General features: G+C 39.1%; 1 protein-coding gene across 1 annotated transcript in view; it reads left to right on the top strand.

The window, feature by feature from the left end:
- GABRA3 (gamma-aminobutyric acid type A receptor subunit alpha3) overlaps positions 1-23,597 on the top strand; it is a 274,150-nt gene that overhangs the window by 79,196 nt on the left and 171,357 nt on the right. The gene's annotated exons all lie outside the window — the stretch shown is intronic.

Consider the following 23,597-nt stretch of genomic DNA (forward strand, 5'->3'; position numbering starts at 1 on the left):
TTCAAACAGGCCCAGGGGCATTCACTGGGGACATGGACTGACCAGGGTGATGAAAAGTGTTTGGAGGAAGAGTAAAAACCACTTCTGGAAACTGATCCTTCTATAGATGTAAGCAGTGGGAGAGCTTTGGAGCAGATTCAAGGAGTAGGGGAGAACATAGTAGAGCTAGAAAGGGGATGACTCATGAGTCATTTGCAAGGACTTTCCCATCTCCTGTCATTCTCCTTTGCTGCCAAAGCAAAGACTGCAGAAGAGAGTTGAAAGAGGAGACCTCCATCTTAATGGACCACCTGGTTAATATTTACTAAGTGTCAGATATTTGATTGAATAATTTTTATATATGAAAAAAAAGCATTATGTTCTTAGTATGTCTGGCAGTTATTACATACTCAATAAATTTTTGTTGAATTAGTGAATTTTTGTTGAAAATAATATTTTTAGAAGATTTTATTTATTTACTTTTTGAGGGAGGGGAAAGGAGGGAGAAAGAGAGGAAGAGAAACATTAATGTGTGGTTGCCTCTCACATGCCCCCTACTCGTGACCTGGCCCACAATCCAAGCATGTGCCCTGACTGGGAATTAAATCAACAACCCTTTGGTTTGCAGGATGGCACTCAATCCACTGAGCCACACCAGCCAAGGCTGAACATAAAATTGTTTAAATCAGAAAAAATATATTTTAATATATGAAATGTCCATGTTCATTACTTAGATTTTTCTCTGTATCTCTATCATGAGTGAGACACTGCTTAGCAAGGGACGAGGCTTCTTTAAACTTCTTGAGTAAATACAAATGTTTACATAGGGACACGATAGAGTTTTCCCTGTAGGTAATACAGAACCATTCAGTAGATTTGAGTAGGGCAGTAAAACTGTGTTTTGTATTAGAATGATCTGGCATTGTGAACATGATGGACTTCAAGGGGCAAAAGACTACAAGGTAAAATTCATTCAAGCACATTGATTTTTACATGACTCTTCCTTCAATAAGACAAGGTATAGGAGTCACTTAGAAAAACAGGCTAGTTCTCAGAAGAGGGAGTCATGTGTGGTTGTGAGGCCAGTCAAGGGGAAGGTAGAGACCTGAAATTTGTCTTTCAAGTGTGGAATAAAGAGAAGGGTACAAACATATAATAGACTCCATGTATACTCTTTAAGGGCAAGTACCAAGTCTTCCTGGTGTCCCTGGAACTTAATAGAATACTTGACACATAGGGAGAACACAGTGAGGGGAGTGTTTGACATACAAGGGGCAGAGGAGACAGGCCTTTCATAGGGTTAGCAGGAAAACCTTTATGTCTATCTTGCCCCTTCTCAACTTGTTGACTACTCCCACAGCTTAAGATCCAGGTATACATTAAAACTATTGCCAGCTGTTAATTCAACAAGAATTCCTTAGAAGCCAAAATCTGCATTAAGGGGTTCTAGGGACCCCTGTATTCACAGAGCTCATGGGCCATTGGGGGTAATCAGATTCACCAGTGATGGATTAGAATTTTTATAAAAAAGCAACTGAATCTACTGTTTGACTATACACACACATTCACTCTTACTCATGGACCAACATCCACAAATACATTCAGAAAAAGGTACATGCATGTAAGAAAATACACACAGAATAACAGCCCACATGTTATCCTAGGCACTTCATAAACACACATGTGCAAATAGACACCTAAATACAGAGATACTACAAACACACACACACAGACCCTGCCCAAACCAGCTCCTCTCCTTCCTTCTTCCCCCACCCAAGGAGGCACACACCGGTGTTCAGAGGTCTGGAGTCATTTCAAACAATCCAGACTTTCTATCTCTTTTGAAGTTTCATGTTCCTCTTGCTTGTTTTTTTTTTTTTTTTCCTCCTCAGAATTAAGCAGAAGAAACAGAATGGCTATTCATTTTTTAAGGATTTATTTGTTTATTTTTAGAGAGAGGGGAATGGAGGGAGAAGGAGAGGGAGAGAAACATTAATATGTGGTTGCCTCTTGTGCACCCCCTACTGGGGACCTGGCCCACACCCAGGCATGTGCCCTGACAGGGAATCGAACCAGCGACCCTTTGGTTTGCAGGCTGGTGTTCAATCCACTGAGCCACACCAGCCTGGGCTATGCTATTTCAGTATTACAGTTTTCCCAAATTTCCCCCTCTTCCCCACCTCCACTCAGCCCTCCCCATATTCTCAGTCAATCCCCATATCTTTGTCCATGTCTATGTCTCATGTATATACAGGGTCTAGCACAAATAACACCCCTTTTTATTACAAAATCTTTTATTACAAAAGCATAAGCATGTAATTCTGTAACAACAATATCAACTCAAGCACAGCATATGGCATTTTAGGTGAAATATTCAAATTAAAACTATAAATTATTACACTCATATTATGAGCCTGTCCGCCACACTCAAGCAGGCATTATTTCTCTATGGCTGGCTGGACCCTCTATGTTCTTTGATTAATCTCGTCACCTTCTTTTAACCAGTCACCAACTCCCCCTCCCCTCTGAGATCTGTCAGTTTGTTCCATGTTTCTACACCTCTGAGTCTATATTGCTCATTAGTTCATTTTGTTCATTAGACTCCACTTATAAGTGAGATCATATGGCATTTGTCTTTCATTGACTGGCTTATTTCCCTTAGCATAATAGTCTCCAGTTTAATCCATGCTGTCACAAAAGTTGAGTTCCTTTTTTCTTTCTGCTATATAGTATTCCATTGCATAAATGTATCACATCTTTTTTATCCACTCATCTGCTGATGGGCACTTATGCTGTTTCAAAATCTTGGCCATTGTAAATAATGTGGTTAGGAATATAGGGAAGGAATATATATATATATATATATATTGAATTGGTGTTTCAGAATTCTTAACATATATTCCCAGAAGTGTAATTGCTGGGTCAAAAAGCAACTCCATTTTTAACATTTTGAGGAAACTCCATACTGTTTTCCAGAGTAGTTCCACTAGTCTGTATTCCCACCAACAGTCCATTAGGGTTCCCTTTTCTCAACATCCTCGCCAATACTTGTTGTTTGTTGATTTATTAATGATAGACACTTTGGAAGGTGTGAGATGGTATCTCATTGAGGTTTTAATTTACATCTCTCCAATGGCTAATGATGTTGAGCATCATCTCATATGTCTATGGACCCTCTGTATGGCCTCTTTGGAGAAGTGTCTATTCATGTGCATTGCCCATTTTTAATTGGATTGTTTGTCTTCCTGGTGCTTAGTATTATGAGTTCCTTATATATTTTGGAGATTAAATTTTTGTCTGATATGTAATTGGAAAATATGTTCTCCTATACAGTGGGACCCCCATTTTTTCATGATTGTCTCTTTAGCTGTTCAGAAGTTTTTTAATTTGATGTAGTCGCATTTGCTTTTTTCCCTTTGTTTCCCTTACCCTAGGAGATATATCAACAAAAATATTGCTTTGTAAGATATCTGAAATTTTACTGCCTATGTTTTCTTCTAGGATTTTTATGGTATTATGACTTGTATTAAGTCTTTTATCCATTTTGATTTTATTCTGATATATGGTGTAAGTTAGTAGTCTATCTTCATTCTTTTTCAAAATATTTTATTTGTTTATTTTTAGAGAGTGGGGAAGGGAGGGAGACAGAGAGAGAGAGAAACATCAGTGTGTGGTTGCTTCTCACATGCCCCCTACTGGGGACCTGGCCCACAACCCAGGCATGTGCCCTGACAGGGAATCAAACCAGTGACCCTTTGGTTGTCAGGCTGACACTCAATCCACTCATCCACACAAGCCAGTACTCATTTTTTTAAAAGTACTAGTTCAGTTCTCCCAACTCCACTGAATAGAGACTGACTTTACTCCATTGTACACTCTTACCTACTTTATTGAATATGAATTGATCATAAAAGGGTGGGTTTATTCCTGGGCTCTCTGTTCTGTTCCATTAATCTATGCATCTGTTCTTATGCCAGTGAAAGAGTGTTTTGATTACAGTGGCCTCATAATATAGTTTGATATCAGGTATTTTGATCCCTCGAAATTTATTCTTTTTTCTCAAGACTGCTGAGGCTATTTCGGGCCTCTTTGGAGGCCATATAAATTTTTGGAATATTGTTCTAGATCTGTGAAATATGCCATTGGTATGTTAATAAGAATTGCATTGAATCCATAAATAGATTTGGGTAGTATGGACATTTCGATGATGTTAATTCTTCCAATCCATGAACACCATATATGCTTCCATTGATTTGTGTTTCCTTAATTTCTTTTATCAGTGTTCTGTAGTTTTCATAGTACATGTCTTTTACCTTCTTGGATAAATGTAATCCTAGGTATCATGATTTTTCTTTCAATAGTAAATAAGATTGTTTTATTAGTTTTTCTTTCTGATAGTTTGTTATTGGTATATAAAAATGCCATCAATTTCTGAATATCGATTTTGTATCCTGCTATTTTTCTGAATTTATTTATTAGGTCTAATAATTTTTTTTTTGGTGGAGCCTACAGGGTTTTCTCAGTATAATGTCATGTTGTCTTTGAATAATGACAGTTTTACTTTCTCCTTTCCAATTTGGATACCATTTATTTATTTTCCTTGTCTAATTGCTGTGGTTAGGACTTTTAGTACTATGCTGAATAAAAATGGTGAAAGTGGACACCCCTGACTTGTTCCTGATCTTAAGAGAAACACTTTTAGATTTTACCCACTAAGTATGGTGTTGGCTGTAGGTTTTTCATATATGGCCTTTATTATTTTGAAGTATGATCCCTCGATTCACAGTTTTCTGAGTTTTTATTATAAATGGGTGCTAGATTTTATCAAATACTTTTTCTGCACTATTGATATAATCATGTGATTTTTTATCTTTCATTTTGTTTATGTGATGCATCACATTTATTGATTTGTAAATATTGTACCAAGCTTGCATCCCTAGGATAAATCACATTTGATCATGGTGTATAAAGTTTTTAATGTATTGTTATAGCCAGCTTGCTAATATTTTGTTGAGGGTTTTAGCATCTATGTGCATCAGGGATATTGGCCTGTAATTTTCTTTCTCTGTTGTGTCTTGATCTTGTTTTGGAATTATAATAATTCTGGCATTGTAAAAATAGTTTGGAACTCTTCCTTCTTGAATCTTTCAGAACAGTTTGAAAGGATAGGTGTTAGTTTTTCTTTGAATGATTGGTAAAATTCACCTGTGAAACCATCTGGTCCAGGACTTTTGTTTGCTGTGAGTTTTTTGGTTACTACTTCAGTTTCATTCATTGTTATAGGTAGATTCAAGTTTTCTGAAGAAGATTTTATGTTGTTAGGAATTTATCCATTTTGCCCAGATTGTCCACTTTCTTGTCATATATTTGTCCATATTCTTACAATCCTTTGTATTTCTGTGGTATCTGTTACGTCTCCTCTTTCATTTCTGATTTTATTAATTTAGGTCTTCTTTCTTTTTTTCTTGATGAGTCTGGTTAAAGGTTTGTCAACTTTGTTTACATTTTCAAAGAACCAGCTCCTGTATTCATTCATCTTTTGAATTATTTTTGTAGTCACTATGTCATTTATTTCTTCTCTCATCTTTATTAATTTCTTTCTTTAACTCATTCTGGTCTTTGTATGCTGTTTCATGTTTTCTTTTAGGTATAGGATTAGGATGTTTCTTTGAGACTTTTCTATCTTCTTGAGATAGGCCTCCAATGCTATGAATTTCCCTCTCAGGATTGCCTTCAGTGTGTCCCATAGGCTTTGGGTTGTTTTGTGTTCATTTTAATTTGTTTCCATGTTTTCTGATTTCTTTCTTGATCTCATTGTTAACCCATTCATTATTTAATAACATATTATTTAGCCTCCATGTATTTCAAGGTTTTTTTTTTTTTTATTGAGGTTGTTTTCTAGTTTCAAGCCATTGTGATCTGAGAAAATGCTTCATTTGATTTCAATTTTCTTGAATTTGTAAGGACATATTTTGTGTCTTACCATGTGGTCTATTTTTGAGAATGATCCATGTGTGCTTGAGAAGAATGTGTATTCTGCTGCTTTTTGATGGAACGTTCTGTAAATATCAATTACATCCTTTTGACTGTGTGTTGTTTGAGGACATTGTTTCCTTGTTGATTTTTTGCATGGAAGATCTATCCATTGGTGATAGTGGCATGTTAAAAACCTCTATGATTAATATATTGCTGTTGATCTCTTCTTTAAGTTCACCTGTACTTTCTTTATATATTACCCTTGTCAGATAGATCCCTTTAGTATTCTATAGTGATCTTCTTTGTCTCTTGTTATGGCCTTCTTTTTGAAGTCTATCTTGTCAGTTATAAATGTTGCTACCCCAGCTTTTTTTTTCTTCTCCATTAACATTGAATACTTTTCTCCACCCCTTCACTTTCAGCCTAAATCTTTTGTTCTGAGGTGGGTCTCTTGTAGACAGCATATGCATGGGTCATGTTTTCTTATACATTTATTGATATATGTAACAATATTTAAGAAAAGAGTTTGTTTGTATCTCTTAGATCAGCTATGACCTCTGCAGAGTTAAAGCAGTCTCTTTAACATCTTTTACAATGCTGCTTTGATGTTAATGAACACTTTTAACCTTTTTTTTTGTCTGGGAAGCTCTTTATTTTGCCTTCAATTTTAAATGATAGCCTTACTGAATAGAATACTCTTCATTGCAGATCCTTGCTTTTCATCATTTGAATACTTCATGCCAATCCCTTCTGGCCTGAAGTGTTTCTGATGAGAAATCAGCTGACAGTCTTTTAGAAACTCCTTTGTAGGTAACTGACTGTTTCTCTCTTGCTGCCTTTAAGATTCTGTATTTATCTTTGAACTTTACCATTTAATTATGTGTCTTGGGATGGGTCTCTCTGGGTTCATCTTAATTGGAATTCTTTGTGACTCCTGAACTTGTGTGATTTTTTTTCTTTCACCAGCTTAGGGAAGTTTTCTGTCATTACTTCTTCTAACACATTTTATATCTCTTGATCACTTTATTCTTCTACTGGCATCCCTATGATGTGGATATTGTTAAGTTTCATGTTGTCCCAAAATACCCTTAAACTATCCTTGTTCTTTTTAAGTCTTTTTTTTTTCTTTTTGTTTCTCTGATTGGGTGTTTTTCTCTGCCTTGTCTTCCAAATCACTGATTTGATCTTCTGCTTCATCTAGCCTTTTAATTCTTTCTAGTATATTCTTCATTTCAGATCTTTCATTCTTCATTTCCATCTGGTTCTTTGATATATTTTTAAAAGATATTATTTGTTTATTTTTAGACAAGGGGAAGGAGGGGAGAGAAGCATCAGTGTGTGCTTACTTCTCATGTATCCCCTACTGGGTCCCTGGCCCAAAACCCAGGTATATACCCTGATTGGGAATCGAACTGTGACCCTTTGGTTCACAGGCCAACACTCAATCCACTGAGCCACACCAACCAGGACGTCCATCTGGTTCTTATTCATAGTTCCTATGTCATTTTTCATGCTGATGTAGTTCCCACTAAGTTCCTTGTGTTTCTCACTAAGTTCCCTGATCATCCTTACAACCATTACTTTGAACTCTATATCTGATAAATTGCATGCCTCAATTTAATTTAGCTCTTTTTATGTGGGTTCACCCTTTTCTTTGTAGGTTGTTCCTTTGTCTCCCTATTTTGGCTGACTCTTTTTGTTGTTTGTATATATTAGATATATCTGCTTTGACTCCCTGTCTTCATGAGGCTGCCTTATGTGGTAGGAGTCCTCTGGGACCCAGTGGTGCAGCTTCCTTGGTCTCCTGAGCTGGATACTTGAGGGATGTCCCTTGTGTGGATTATGTGGGCTCTCCTGTTGAATTGGCTCTTGATTGTTGATAGCCTGTTCATTGGTGGTATCTCTTCTATGGCTGGCTGACTGAGGAGCTCAATCCCCTCCAAATCATGTACACTGTTGTCTGGGTGCTGACAGAATGAAACAAAACAAAAAACAGAAACAAAACAATCAAAAAAGAAAGATCGCCAACAACAGCAAAACAAACAAACAAAGCAAAGGATAATAGAAGTGGAAGGAGAAATAGAATAGGAAAAAAGAATATCAGAAGATCAAATGAAATAAAAAAGATTATAAGAGGAGACAAAGAAGAGAAAAAAGAGTAAGGAATAGAAAGAGGAAATCACCAGAAGAGAACAAAAATGGGAAAAAAATTAAAAAATAAGAAAAAGGAAAGAAGAAGGAACAAATGGAGTAATAAAAGAGTAAAATAAAGATTATGAAAGAAAAAAATTGAAGAAAAAGAAAAATACAAGGTCAATGCAAAAGAAAAATAATGAAAAAGAATAAAATGGAATTCATCTCAGCAGAGTTTTGTGCTTGCCTGGATACAGCTCTATGTTGTCTGAAGCCAGTGTAGACTGATATTAGATGCTGTCTACATCTAGCCCTCAGCAATCTCTTCAAAGCTACAAGTGATCCATAGTTTGTGGCTGTCTCCTCTGGGCTTGGCTGCACCTGGGATGGGCCTCCCTGTACTCCAAGGCTGGCTTGTATCAGCACAGGGCCCAGGGGTGGGTCAGTAAATAATCAAAGGCACTGCAGGATCCACCTCCACCTGCCTCTGCCTGCTGGGGTGCTCTCAGTCTTGGTCTAGCCACTGACCTAACTGTTTCTGAGGGGGATTCTGGTAGAATCAGGAGGATGTGATCCCTGGATCTCCCATGGGAGGTACCATTCAGACATTAGGGAAGGTAGTAGGTGTGTTCCCCAGTCCCCTCACCACACATCTGAGTCTGTCTTGGATTATTTCCCTGAACTCAGCAGAGCAAAGCCCTAGTGGGAAATCAATTGGGGGCCTCCAAACTCAGAATTTTTGTCCTCCAGAAACCCAGATGGTATTTCTATGGCTCTCTTGAGGAGGAAATGCCAGCCCGGTTCCCAGGAAAGTGTATGGAATGGCCATTCCCTAAAGCCAGTCCCTAGCACTACCTGAGTCTGCATATGTTGCTGTCTCCTCTTCAGGGGTTAAGATTAAAAAAAAAAAGATGTGTCTGGGGCATGAGCAGAATTGCAGAAGGTGGGGCAAGTGGGAATCCAGAGGATGGGGCAAGCAGGATTCCAGAGGGTTGGTTTAGCAGTTTTCCCACAGGGTAAGGTAATTGTTTTTTCCCTGGGAGGGGCTTACTCTTCTCCAGAAAAATGGCTGCTCTGCTATCTGTGTGTGTCCTAGCACATAGAACTGAGCAACCATTCCCCTATGCCTCTCTTCAAGACCTCCCATTTCTGACTCTCCTCCTGTGACTCCAGTCCGAACCACCCTTCCTTCGCCTGAGCCCAAGGTAAGTGGCTGCAAACAAAAAACCTGTGCTTTAGCCCCTTAGGAAAAAAAATAGTGGTTTTGTCTCCAGCGGGCTCCATCTCTCCTCACCTGTCCTTTCGCCACTGGACGCTATGTGGGTGGCTGATCCTGGCACAGGTGCTGCTCCATGCTTGGGAGCTGGGTCCAGTCCAGGGCCCATGCTTCACACCTCTCAGAGGGAAGCTCCCACAGTCATGCTGTAATCTCAGCCTGCAGCTGGTGGGAAAGGGGCCATTCCCTTTCATGTTCTCACCCTTCCTACTGTTCTCGCAGTGGTTTCTGCCCATCCTTGGTTAAGAGACTCCTTTTCAAGTAGTCTTTAGTTGTCCATTTCAGGTAGCTGTTCCCCTCTATTATATTTCTTTCCAGTTTGGTTCTGGTATTTGGTGCTGGTAGTTGGTGTGAGACAGATCCTCCTACTTTGCTGCCAACTTTCCCCCTCTCATCCTGAGAGTAGATCTTAAGTGTTCTTACCACATGCATGAAAAAAATGTCAGTTAAGATGATGTATTAATTAACTGTGGTAATTTCACAATGTACACACATATTAAATCAAATCATCATGTTGTAAAACCTAATATATACAATTTTTATTTATTAATTCTACCTCAATAAAGCTGTGGCAAAAAGGAAATGTAACAGCTGAGAAAAACTTTGGGTACTCACCTTATCTGAACCACCTTCTGACAAATCTTGTATTCTAGCTCTCCTGCTAAGGCTTCAGGATCTGCCCTGGTCCTTGAGCATGCCAGTGGTGCAGACACCCAAGGTGCTGAGTTATGTGTTCAACAATTATCTATCTGAATGTACTGATAAAGCTAGTGAGAAAAATAATGACAAAAACAATAAAGAGCGGTAATGTTAGTAGAGTCAGAGAGAATAACTGGGAAACTTAAATTCCAGTTGTAGGTATTGTCATCCTCACCATTTTTCCAGGGTTACTTTTACTGCTTAGATATCTCCTAGGTAACAAGTGCCAGCTGCCACTTGTCTGAGAAACTTCCTAGGGTATGCAGTTGACAAGCAGATGATGCAATAAGAGAACTAACAGTCTAGCTGATTAGAAAAATAAAATAGAGGCTTGGGAATAAGAATCCATAAAAGACATAATCATAACTCTTGGTAACATATTCAGGTGACATACATTTTTATCTGACAATCGTGCAAAGTTATCAGAGTATACAAAGACCATACAAGAAAAAATGGTGTTAATTAAAAAATAATTGTAGCAGAGAGACCTCTTTCCTGGTGGCAGGGGGCTTGAAGTTATTATACCTGTTTTCTCACTAGTGCTGGAAAAAGTGGTTATGTCCACTTCAAGTCCTGACTTACTGGTGGTCCCAGACACATTAGAAAATAAACTTTGTCTATTTTGGAAGCCTGTTAGGCTGTCAGTTTCCTATTACTCCATTGGATACCATATTCCCAAATTCTATATAGAAAGAATCCACTGTCTGTTGGATTCCATGACCATGAATTTCCTTTCTATTTTATGTAAAGTAGACATGCAGGACACATAAACAATGCTAATAAGACAATCTCAAGAGCTAAATGCAACTAAAAGAGGCATGTGGGTTATGAATCCCCAAAATAGAGAATGATGGAGAGAAGGCAAAAAACAAAGGGAAGACTGGATGGACAAAATAAAGGGATGTATGTGGCCTGCTTATGGGACAACGACAGTGACTCTACTGTAATGCAATTGTCAAGTTCCTTGGCCCCATATTCTGTTACAATCAGTGTTGCAGACCCGTTCTGGGAGTGTGCTTTGAAACACTGTGCAGTGTCAGAGTTGTACACATTCAAGCTCTAACACCAAGCCAAAAATTATTCCCCAAGAGCTACATGACATCTTTGACCAGTGTAGGAAATGTATTAAGTGTCTTTCCCAGGAGGCAGATTTAGGCTTATTATGTGGAAGATGGGATTTAAATGGTTCACACAACACCAATATTCATTTGTGAATTTGGAGGCAATCATTTTGGAAAGTATACATGGAGTCAATTGTTAAGGAAAGAATTGATTGCATTTCTGTCTTTTTCTTGCAGATTGCTTTTGGCTAAAGGCCATGGGATACTTATGGAACAAATAATAACGATGTGAATTTCCCCAAGAGTTTTTACTATGTCAACAATAATAAAGTGATTATCACCCAAAATTTTTAAATATTAAAAAATTTTCCATATTTCTTTTATTTTTTTAAATCTAAAGATACACATGAAGTTCCCTGTGTACCTTAAGCTAATCCCATTTCTCTCCCTCCCCAGAGATAATCACAGCAATGAATTTGCTTTTTTAAAAAAATTCATTTATTTCTTTTTTTAATAGTTCAAAAAAATTTGTCTCCATTTACTGACCACCACCTTCACCTGCTGCACCCACCTCCAACTCCCACCCTCAGTCCTTCCACACCTTTGTTTAATCCATGTGTACTTCACACATGTTCCTTGATCTGACCCTTGCCCTTCCCCTCCTTGCTACCCCCTCCCTCCATCCTTCCCATCCCTGTCAGTTTCTTCTTTCTTTCAGTGGTGTTGGTTGTATTTACCTTGCCTCCTTGCTTTGCTGTTTAGGTTCCACACATAGGTGAGATCATATGGTATTTGCTTTTCACACCCTGGCTGATTTCACTTAGCATAACCTCCAGTTCCATCCATGTGGTCACAAGGATAGTACCTCTTTCTTTCTTTCTGCTGTGTAGTATTCCATTATGTAAATATACCATCATTTTCACTGACTCATTTAGTGATGGGCATTTAGATTGTTTCCAGCAATTGGCTATTGTAAATTGTGCTGCTATGAACATTGGGGAGCATAGGTTCTTTTGAATTGGCATTTGGGGATTCTTAGGGTGTAATCCCAGACATGGCATCACTGATTCAAAATGCAGTTCCATTTATAGATTTTTTTCTTTATTTAAATCATGTTTATTCTATTACAGTTGTCTCAATTTTTACCCCTTCACCCCCTCCACACATCTCAACCCCACCCCCCACTCGGACAGTCAATTCCCACTCTGTTGTCCATGTCCATGGGTCATAAATGTATGTTCTTGGTCTATTCCCTTCCCCTTCTTTCCACCATTGTCCTCTTTCCCCATCCCCTCTGGTCACATTCAGCCTGCTCCATGTTTCCAGGCCTGTGGTTTATTTTGTTCATTAGTTTATTTTGTTGAATAGAGTCCACTTATAGGTGTGATCATATGGTATGTGTCTTTCATCAACTGGCTGATTTCACTTAGCTTCATATTATCCAGATCATCCATGTTGTCGCAAAACGTAGGAGTTCCATCTATTTCTTTCTTTCTTCTTTCTTTCTTTTCTTTCTTTCTTTCTTCTTTCTTTTTCTTTCTTTCTTTCTTTCTTTCTTTCTTTCTTTCTTTCTTTCTTTCTTTCTTTCTTTCTTTTCCTTTCTCTCTTTCATAAATGCAGATTGATTTTATTTATTTTTTAAATGTCAAAGATAATTATAAAATATTAAAAATTTAAAATCATTATAAAATCTCAGCAATTAAACCAACATGACACCAGCACAGAAAGTAGATCAATGAAATATAATGAGAATTCTAGAGACAAAAATATATATCTAAAAATGTAATATAAGATTAAGTTAATATTTCAAATCAATGGGTAAAATAAGGCTTATTCAACAAATAAAGTGCAAGGACCACTATGACTCGAACTAAAACAAATAAAGTGCCCTATTTCACACGTTATATAAAAAATATTCAGGTCAGTTAAAAATCAATAAATAGAATCTAAGGAGTTTTAGGAGAAAATACAAACTAACATTTTTCTTTTTTTCTTTTTTTATAATTTTTTTAAATTTTCTTTTAATTTATTTTTTCAAACATTTGTCTTTGCCTACCCTCCACCACTTTCCCTAGCCCCCTACCTCATTCCCTCCCCCAGCTCTTCCCCTTTGCTGTTGTCCATGAGTCCTTGCTATATGTTCCTTGACTTTCCCCTTCCCATCCTTTTACCCACCCCACCTCCCTCCTTCCCTCTTGTCTCTGTTGATTTCTTTTCCTTTCAGTGTTGCTGGTCTTATTTTCCTTGAATCTTTGTATTGTTGGTTAAGTTCCACTTATAGATGAGATCATATGGTATTTGTCTTTTGCCCCCTGGCTTATTTCGCTTAGCATAATACTCTCCAGTTCCATCCATGCTCTCGCAAAGTTTAGTAGTTCTTTTTTTCTTTCTGCTGCATAGTATTCCATTGTATATATGTACCACAATTTTTGATCCAATCAAAAAATTAGGCATTTAGGTTGCTTCCAACACTTGGACATTGTAAATTGTGCTGCTGTGAACATTGGGGTGCAGAGGTTCTTTTGTATTGGCGTTTTGGGATTCTTAGGGTATAGTCCCAGCAGGGGAATCACTGGATCAAAAGGCGGTTCCATTTTCAGCTTTTTGAGGAAATTCCACACTGCTTTCCACAGTGGCTGCACCAGTCTGCATTCCCACCAACAGTGGACTAGGGTTCCCTTTTCTCCACAGCCTCGCCAGTACCTGTTGTTTGTTGATCTGTTTATGATGGCCATTCTGACCGGTGTGAGGTGGTACCTCATGGTGGTTTTTGATCTGCATTTCTCTGATGGCTAGTGATGTGGAGCATCCTTTCAAATGTCTATGGGCCCTCTGTATCTACTCCTTGGAAAAGTATGTGCCCAGGTTCTTTGCCCATTGTTTGATTGGATCGTTTGTCTTCTTGGAGTGGAGTCGAGTGAGTTCTTTATATATCTTGGAGATCAAACCTCTATCTGATGTATCATTAGCGAATATATTTTCTCATACGGTTGGCTCCCTTTTCATTTTGCAGATGTTTCCTTTAGCTGTGCAGAAGGTTCTTATTTTGATGAGGTCCCACTTGTTTATTCTTTCCTTTATGTCCCTTGCTTTAGGAGATATATCAGTGAAAAAATTGCTTCATGGGATATCTGAGAGTTTCTGGCCAATGTTCTCCTCTAGGACTTGTATGGTGTTGCGACTTATATTTAAGTCTTTTATCCATCTTGAGTTTATTTTTGTGTATGGTGTCAGCTGATGATCCAGTTTCAATTTTTTGCATGTAGCCATCCAGCTCTCCCAATACCATTTGTTGAAGAGGCTATTATTGCTCCATTTTATGATTCCGCCCCCTTTGTCAAATATTACATGCCCATAGAGACCTGGGCTTATGTCTGGGCTTTCTATTCTTTTCCACTGGTCTATGGATCTGTTCTTGTGCCAGTACCAGATTGTTTTGAATACAGTGGCTTTGTAGTAGAGTTTGATGTCCGGTATTGTGATCCCTCCTACTTTGTGTTTCTTTCTCAAAATTGCTGAGGCTATTCGGAGTCATTTATGGTTCCATGTAAATTTTTGAAATGTCTGTTCTATTTCTGTGAAATACGTCATTGGTATCTTAATAGGGATTGCATTGAATTTATAAATTGCTTTGGATAGTATGGACATATTGATGATATTAATTCTTCTAATCCATGAACACGATATATGCTTCCATTTATTTGTGTCTTCCTTAATTTCTTCCTTCAATGTTGTATAGTTTTCTGCGTACAGGTCTTTTATGTCTTTGTTTAAATTTATGCCTAGGTACTTTATTTGTCTTCTTGCTATATCCAATGGTATTTTTTTCTGATTTGTTTTTCTTCTCTTTCATTACTGGGGTACAAAAATACCTTTGATTTTTGAATATTGACTTTGTATCCTGCTGTTTTGCCAAATTCACTTATTAGGTTGAGGAGTTTTTTGGTAGAGTCTACAGGGTTCTCTATGTACACTATCATGTCATCTGCAAACAACGATATCTTTACTTCCTCCTTTCCTATTTGGATGCCTTTTTTCTCTTTCTCTTGTCTGACCGCTGTGGCTAGGAATTCCAATACGATGTTGAAAAGAAGCGGTGAGAGCGGACATCCTTGTCGTGTTCCTAATCTTAGTGGGAAGGCTTTCAGTTTTTGCCCATTGAGTATGATATTGGCTGTAGGTTTTTCATATATGGCCTTTATTACATTGAGGAATGCCCCATTTATTCCCATTTTGCTGAGTGTTTTGATCATAAATGGGTGCTGTACCTTATCGAATGCTTTTTCTGCATCTATCGAGATGATCATGTGGTTTTTGTCTTTTGTTTTATTTATGTGATGTATCTTGTTTACTGATTTGTGTATATTGGACCATCCCTGCATGCCTGGGATGAATCCCACTTGATCGTGGTAGATAATATTTTTAATGTATTGCTGGATGCAGTTTACCAATATTTTGTGGAGGATTTTAGCATCTATGTTCATCAGCGAAATTGGCCTGTAGTTTTCTTTCTTTGTAGGGTCTTTATCTGGTTTGGGATCAGGGTGATGCTGGCCTCATGAAGAGAGTCTGGGAGTCTTCCCTCCTCTTGGATTTTTTGGAATAGTCTGAGAAGGACAGGGGTTAGCTCTTCCTTAAATGTTTTGTAAAATTCTCCTGTGAATCCATCCGGCCCAGGGCTTTTGTGTGCCTGGAGTGTCTTGATTACTGCTTCAATTTCCCCAGCTGTTATCAGTCTGTTTCTGTTTCTTCCTCCTTCATTGTTAGAAGATTATACTTTTCTAGAAATTGGTCCATTTCATCAAGCTTTTCAAATTTCTTTGCATATAATTGTTCATAGATGTTTCTTACAATCCTTTGCATTTCTGTGGTATCAGTTGTTATTTCTCCTCTTTCATTTGTGATATTATTTATTTGGGTCCTCTCCCTTTTTTTCTTGATGAGTCTGCTTAAAGGCTTGTCAATTTTATGTATTTTTTCAAAGAACCAGTTCCTGCATTGGTTGATCCTTTGAATTGTTCCTTTCATCTCTATGTCATTCAGTTTTGCTCTGACTCTGATTATTTCCTTCCTTCTACTTGCTCTGGGATTTATTTGTTGTTGTTTGTACAGTTATTGAACTTGTAGTGTTAGGTCATTTATTTGTAATGTTTCTGTATGTTTTAGGTAGGCCTGTATTACTATGAACTTCCCTCTCAGGACTGCCTTTGCTGTGTCCCATAGGTTTTGGACTGTTGTATGTTCATTTTCATTTGTTTCCAGAAACTTTTTGATTTCTTCTTTTATCTCATTATTGACCCATTCCTTGTTTAATAGTGTACTGTTCAGTCTCCATGAGTTTGCAAGTTTTTGAAGTTTCTCTTTGAGGTTGATTTCCATTTTCAACATCTTGTGGTCCTAGAAAAAGCTTATTATTATTTCAAGTTTCCTGAATTTCCTCAGGCTTGCTTTGTGTCCTATCATGTGGCCTATCTTTGAAAAATGTCCATGCTCATTTGAAAAGAATGTGTATTTTGCTTCTTTGGAATGTAAGGTTCTATATATGTCAGTTAAGCCCATTTGATTTAATGCGTCATTCAGCTCCACAATATCTTTATTGATGTTTTGTTTGGAAGATTATTCCATTTTTGTTAGTGGGGTGTTAAAATCCCCTACTATCAGTGTGTTGCTGTCTATATATATTTTGAAGTCATCCAAGATTTTCCTTATATATTTGAGTGCCCCTATGTTGGGAGCATATAAGTGTACAATGTTTATGTCTTCCTGATGGATTCTTCCTTTAAGTAGTATAAAGTGCCCCTCTGGGTCTCTTTTTATGGTCTTTGTTTTGAAATCTATTTTGTCTGATATAAGTATTGCAACCCCTGCTTTATTTTCTTGCACATTTGCTTGGAATGCTTTTTTTTTCTATTCTTTTACTTTCAATCTGTGTAGTTCTTTTGTTCTGAGGTGGGTCTCTTATAGACAGCATATGTGTGGGTCATGTTTTCTTATCCATTCAGCTATTCTGTGTCTTTTGATTGGGGCTATTAGTCCATTTACATTGACAGTTATTATTGATAGAAACTTATTCATTTTTTTCTTTTTTCCATTTGTACGTGTGTTTTTCTTCTTCTCACTCTGTTTCTTCATCTTCTTAAACCAGTCTCTTTAGCATATCTTGTAGTGCTTGTTTGGCTGAGACGTGTTCGTTTATCCTCTTTTGCGTGGGAAAGTCCTTATTTCCCCTTCTATTTTAATGGAGAGCCTAGCTGGGTAGAGCAGCCTGGTTGTAGGCCCTTGCTTTTCATAACTTGGAATATTTGTTGCCATTCCCTTCTGGATTGTAGTGTTTCTGTTGAGAAGTCAGCTCCTAGGCGTATCGGGGCCCCCTTGTATGTTACTTTCTCCTTCTCTCTCGCTGCCTTGAGGATTCTCTCTTTGTCTTTGACATTTGCCATTTTAATGATGATGTGTCTTGGAGTGGACCTCTTTGAGTCCCTCTTGAGTGGGGTCCTCTGTGCCTCCTGGATCCATGAGAGCCTTTCTCTCCTCAAATTAGGGAAATTTTCCATCATTACTTTTTCGAGGAGGTTCTCTATCCCTTGCTCCTCTTCTTCTCCTTCTGGTATCCCTATTATGTGGATATTATTCCGTTTCATGTTGTCCTGCATTTCCCTAAATGCCTCTTCATTCTTTTTGAGCCGTTTTTCCATTTCTTATTCTTTCTGGGTGCTTCTTTCTACCTTATCATCCATCTCACTGATTTGATCCTTGGCTTCATCCAGCCTGCTTTGGATTCCTTCTACTGTGTTCTTCCCTGCAGAAATGGTATTCTTCATATCCTCTTGTGTCTTCTTGATAGTGTCTATGTCCTTTTCCAGGCTGGTAGAGTTTGCTGTAAGATTCTGAATGTTTCTCTGCAGTTTCTCATAGTTATCTTTGAGCAGGCTGAGCTCATTGAGCTTCCTTAGAAACATTGTTTTGAATTCAGTATCTGATATTTCCCTTGCCTCTATTTCATTGAGCTCTCTCTGTGGGGAGTCCCCTTTTCCACTCATTTGGGGGGAACTTCTTTTTCTTCCCATTTTTGTGAGAGTCTGTTAAGTATTTTAGTCCTTTTCTTTCTGGGCCTGCCTCTGATGATGTCAGTTGTTGACCCTATCTAACCTAGTGTCGTTTGTTTGAACCTTCCAGCAATCTATTGTCTGTGTCTGTCTCCTGTAATTGTCAATCTGGTCACTCTGTCCTCATCTGTCAGGCTTAGGCACCACAGTGCGGAGTAGTGCCTCCTGATGGTGGGCTTATCGTGTCCTTATAGGCTGCTGTCACTCTGGGGAGTAATCTGCCTGAGCAAGATGGAGAACGTGGACTGGAAGAGGATTCAGTACTGGGACTCCTCGGTTACACCTCCAGTCTCTCCTGGAGGGTCTCTGGGCAGCTCTGTGACCCCTTTGGCCAGGGATCCACTATTTCTGTGGACCGCTCTACACTCACACGCCGGCCCACTCAAGCCTTGCTGGCCCATGCAGGCACCCACTGGGCCCACCCTTGCTTTGGCCCATGCAGGCACACGCTCGGCCCTCCCTGTCTCCAGCCCACGTGCGCGCACCCCCCAGCCACTGGCGAGCATGCCCAGGCACTGGACTGTTTAGGGCTGTGGATAATGCACTTTCCCGCTTTTGGCTCTTTGGGGGCGTGGCCTGCTCACACAAAATAGAGGCTATGGGAAAAGGAAGGAGTCAGCTCCGGGGTTCTCCGGCCACTCCTCCTGTTCTTTTCCCAATGCCTCTGTCTTCAGTCTCTCCTCGAGGGTCTCTGGGCAGCTCAGTGACCCCGTGGGCCAGGGATCCACTATTTCTGTGGACTGAGTTGTGATCACGGCCCAGCTTCTCCTCCTTGGGTGTGTGGCTTGCCTCCACAGAATGGAGACTACGGAAAGGGGAGGGAGCCAGCTCCGGGAATCGCGGCTAATCCTCCAGTTCTTTCCCCAACACCTCTGTCTGCCAGTCTCTCCTCAAGGGTCTCTATGCAGATGCGTGTCCCCTATGGTCAGGGATCCTCTATTTCTTCCAGCCAGTCTGCACTCAGCCCCTAGCCCACATGCGCACAAACTATGTGGAGTGCGCAAAAGGCAGGTTACTTGATTCTCTTATGCCTGGGTGAGGTGGTAGCTGCAGAGTGGGAGGTGAGTTATCACCGGGGGCTCCACTGGCCACCGTCTCTGTTCTCTTCACAAAGTTTTCCTCGCCAATCTTTCCTTAGGCACCAGCCCACTCTCCTGCCACCTCTACCCAGAGATTAAGGAAGGTGGCTACCATGGCAATTTTTTGCCTTGGCCCTTTAAATGTCTCTTTGCATCTCCAGCCACCTGTCTCTGGCAGAGAGCGCCCCTAAGCTTTTTGGAGTTGCATTTTGTCTGTGTGTTTTCCTGGTTTCAGCTGCTGTAGTCTAGCGGTCCCTGTTTATGGTTCAGACCCCGTTCTTCTTGGGTGGCACTAACTGGCCGTTTCACTGTCCCTCTGGTGTTGATGCCCGTGGAAGCTCATCCCACCCTCTCAAGCCTCCACCACACTTCTCCCCCTTTCGGATGTGTGAAAGTTGATTCTACTGTCTGTCTGTCCGCAGCTCCAAGACTCCTCTCCCTCTCTCTTTCCACCATTTTCCAGGTGATTTCTCCACTATATAGTCACAATTCCAGTTTGTTCCTGGGAGGAGTTCAGCGCGACTCCTACTCATTCCTCCACCATCTTTTTTTTTTGTTTGTTTATGTCTTCTTGATGGATTCTTCATTTGAATATTGTAAAGTATCCTTCTGGGTCTCTTTTTATGGATTTTATTTTGAAATCTATTTTGCCTAATATAAGTATCGCTAACCCTATTTTTTCCTGCCCATTTCCTGGGTATATTTTTTTCCCCATCCTTTTACTTTCAGTCTGTGTAGGTCCTTTGTTCTGAGGTGGGTCTCCTATAGGCAACATATGCGTGGCTCACATTTTCTTAGCCATTCAGCTATCCTATGTCTTTTGATTGGGACATTTAATCCATTTACATTTAAAATTATTATTGATAGGTACTTATTCATTTTTTCCTTTGTTCCTATGTTCATTTTTATCACTTTTTCTTCATCTTCTTAAAGCAGTATCTCTTTCAAATCTTAGTTCTAGTTTGGTGGGGTTCTATTGTTTTAGCCTTATTTTGTCTGGGAAACTGTTTATTCAACCTTCCATTGTAATTGAGAACTTTTCTGGGTAGATTAGTCTTAGCTGCATGCCCTTTCTTTTCATTACTTGGAATATTTCTTGCCATTCCTTTCTGGCTTGTAGTGGTTCTGTTTAGAAGTCAGCTGTTAGCTGTATAGGGGCTCCCTTGTATGTTACTTTCTGTTTCTCCCTTGCTGCCTTTAGGATTCTCTTATCTGTCTTTGATATTTGACTGTTTAATGATGATGTGTCTTGGAGTGGTTCTCATTGGGTTCCACAGAGGCAATTGGACCCTCTGTGCTTCCTGGATTTGTGTGGCTTTTTCTCTCCTCCAATTAGGGAAGTTTTCCATCATTACTTTTTCAACCAGGTTCTCTATCATGTGCTCCTCTCCTATTTCTTGTATTCCTATTATACAGATATTATTACATTTTAGTTTGTCCTGCATTTCCCTAAACACCTCTTCCTTCTTCTTGAGTCTTTTTTTCATTTTCTTGCTCTTTCTGGGAGCTTTTTTCTACCTTGTCCTCCAGCTCACTGACTCAATCCTCTACTTCATCTAGTCTGCTTTTGATTCCTTCTACTGTGGTCTTCAATTCAGAAATTGAATTCTTTATTTCCTCTTGCCTCTTATTGATAATCTCTATGTCTTTTTTTATGTCAACATAATTTGCAATAATTTCCTCATAGTGTCCCTGTAGTTTTTGGTAATTCTCTCTGAGCTTACTGATCTCACTGAGCTTCCTTTGAACCAGTTTTTGAACTGAATTTCTGATAGTTTGCTTACCTCTAATTCATTTAGTCCTCTTTGTGAGGAACCCTTCTTTCCCTTCTTTGAGGAGTTTCTTTTTCTTCCTGTTATTTGTGAGACTCTTCATTTTTGCTTTTGCTTCTTACATTTATCTGTCTTGACTTGCTGAGTTTGTGGTGTGGATTTCTATGGTATGAGACAGTTCTTTTTTTCTTTCTGAATCTGCCTCTGATGATGTTAGCTGTTTACTCCCTCTGATCTTAGGCAGTCATTAAGATACTTCCAGGAATCTCCTGTCTGTATCTGTCTCTTCCAGTTATTAACCTAGTCACTCTGCCCTCAGCTGTTAGGGCAGGGAAGAGTCCCTTCTGTGACCAGGGATTTTTTGTCCTTTCCTGCTGCCGCGACTCTGGAGAGTAGTCTGCCTGAGCAAGATGGCTTATGCCATATGGCAAATGAGTCAGCACTGGGATCCACCTGGCTACTCCCTCAGTTCTCTGCACAAAGCCTCCATCACTAGACTTTCCTCAAGCATCTGTAGACCCTTCTACATCCACTTTAGCCAGAGATTTACTATCTGTGACGGCTGCTCTGTACTCAGCTCCCAGACCTGTGCAATTCCTGGCAGGGCAAAGCCTTCTGGGGGCGGAGCTATTGTGTCCTTTCTTGCTGCGGCTGCTCAAGGGAGTGGTCTGCCTGAGCAAGATTGCAGTTGTGGGATGGGGGTGATTCCACCCCTGGACCCCGCCATCCACTTTCTCAGCTCTCCCCGCAAAGCCTCCCTCCCCAGTCTCCCCTCAGGCAGCTCTAGCTCACTCTACCCCCACCTCCCCTGGATCCCAGGGAAAGTGGCTGCCACTACAAATTTTTGTGTTGGCCCTTTAAATGCCTCTTTGTGTCTTCAATTGCCTGTCTCTGGCAGAGAGCACCCTGCCACTTTTAACAGATGGTTGTTATATGTGTGCTTTTTGGGCTCTGGTGCTGTAGGCTGGAGATCCCTACTTATGGTTTAGATCCTTCTCTTCTCAGGGTAGTCCAACTGGCCATTTCAGCATCCTCCTGGTGCTTCTGCCCATGGGTGCCCAGTCTACCTTCTCGAGCCTCTACCGCACTCCTTACCAATTAGGTTGTGCTAAAGCTCATTCTTCTGTATGTCTGAAGATTTAAAGCTCCTCTTTTGCTATTGTTCAGTTGTTTGTTCCAAGAGGTTTCTTCACAATTTTGTTGTAATTCCAGGCTAGTCCTGGGAGAAGGTCAGTGTGACTTCCACTCACTCCTCTGCCATCTTGAAGTCTCTCTGAATTTTCTGCTTTGTGAGTCAGTCCAATGCATACTCTAGACTTATAGCTGAGGTTGTATATATAACATGCAACAGAAAATATCATAATAAATAGCAAATAGTGGTTTTCATGTTTTCAACTCTATAAAATGCATCATACCTTGTGTATCATTTTACAGCTTGTTTTTTCCACCATGTATTGAAAGCTATTTTTGATACATTTAATTCTAATGAATTTATTTTAACTGCTATAGACTATCACAGTGTGTGAATATTTATTTATACATGCATCCAATTCTCTTTTCAATGTATATATAGGCTGCTTCCAGTATTTACATAGCATATAGCTACATTGTTTATTTACCCTTAGAATATATTAATTTTGTTTTATTATTTTTTATGTATTATTTTCCCTATGTTTATGCTTTTTTTTATTGCCTTCTATAGAATTGGAACATCTCATTTATTCCCATTTGTTTTTTTCCACTGTACTGTTAGTAATTATGTTTTTAGTATATTCTTTAGTGGTTACCTTAAATGTTAACATACATACTTGACCTCTGACATTTCCACTCCCATCCCAAATAACAGAAAAACACATTAACCCACATATTGCTATTCCCTCCTTCTATTTGGTTTACTCTAGTTATTTGTTCCACCTCGTTATTATAGCACTTATTCTAATTTACATAGAGCCATTATTTGTTTATTTCACCTTTAAGTTTGTCAACACTTGTGCTCACCCTTCCTTCTTGCATCTTCCTGCTGGTTTCATTTTCAGCTACATGAAGAACTTCTTTTACTAGTTCTTTTCCTAAGGATTCACTCACTAATTTATTTGAAATATTTATAGAACACCTACTATATGCAAGGTAGAGTTTTAGGTGCTAAGGATATAGCAGCAAACAGAACAATGTCTCTGCTTTCACAGAGGTTCCAGGTTAGTAGACTGAAAAAAAAGAACAGCAAGCAAATAAAAATACATTTTGTCATATCTGACAAAAGAATGCATAAAGAAAAATAATGCATGCTAATGAGAAGCGGCATTACTATTTATGATAGGATAATCAAAGAATGCTTCTCTGATATGGAGACTTTTGAATGAGACATGAATGGTGTGCATTACCCAGCCATGTGAAAAACTAATTTTGTTTAAAATTATCTTTATTTGACCTGATATTAAATGATAATTTAGTTGGCCATAGAATTCTTTTGGATCCTATTGTTGTTTTCACTAAGTCTGCTATCAACCAAAATGTTA

This window comes from Pteronotus mesoamericanus, unplaced genomic scaffold (genome assembly GCF_021234165.1).
Source record: "Pteronotus mesoamericanus isolate MK-2021 breed Mesoamerican mustached bat unplaced genomic scaffold, CSHL_Meso_final contig_66, whole genome shotgun sequence".
Taxonomy (NCBI): Eukaryota; Metazoa; Chordata; class Mammalia; order Chiroptera; family Mormoopidae; genus Pteronotus; species Pteronotus mesoamericanus.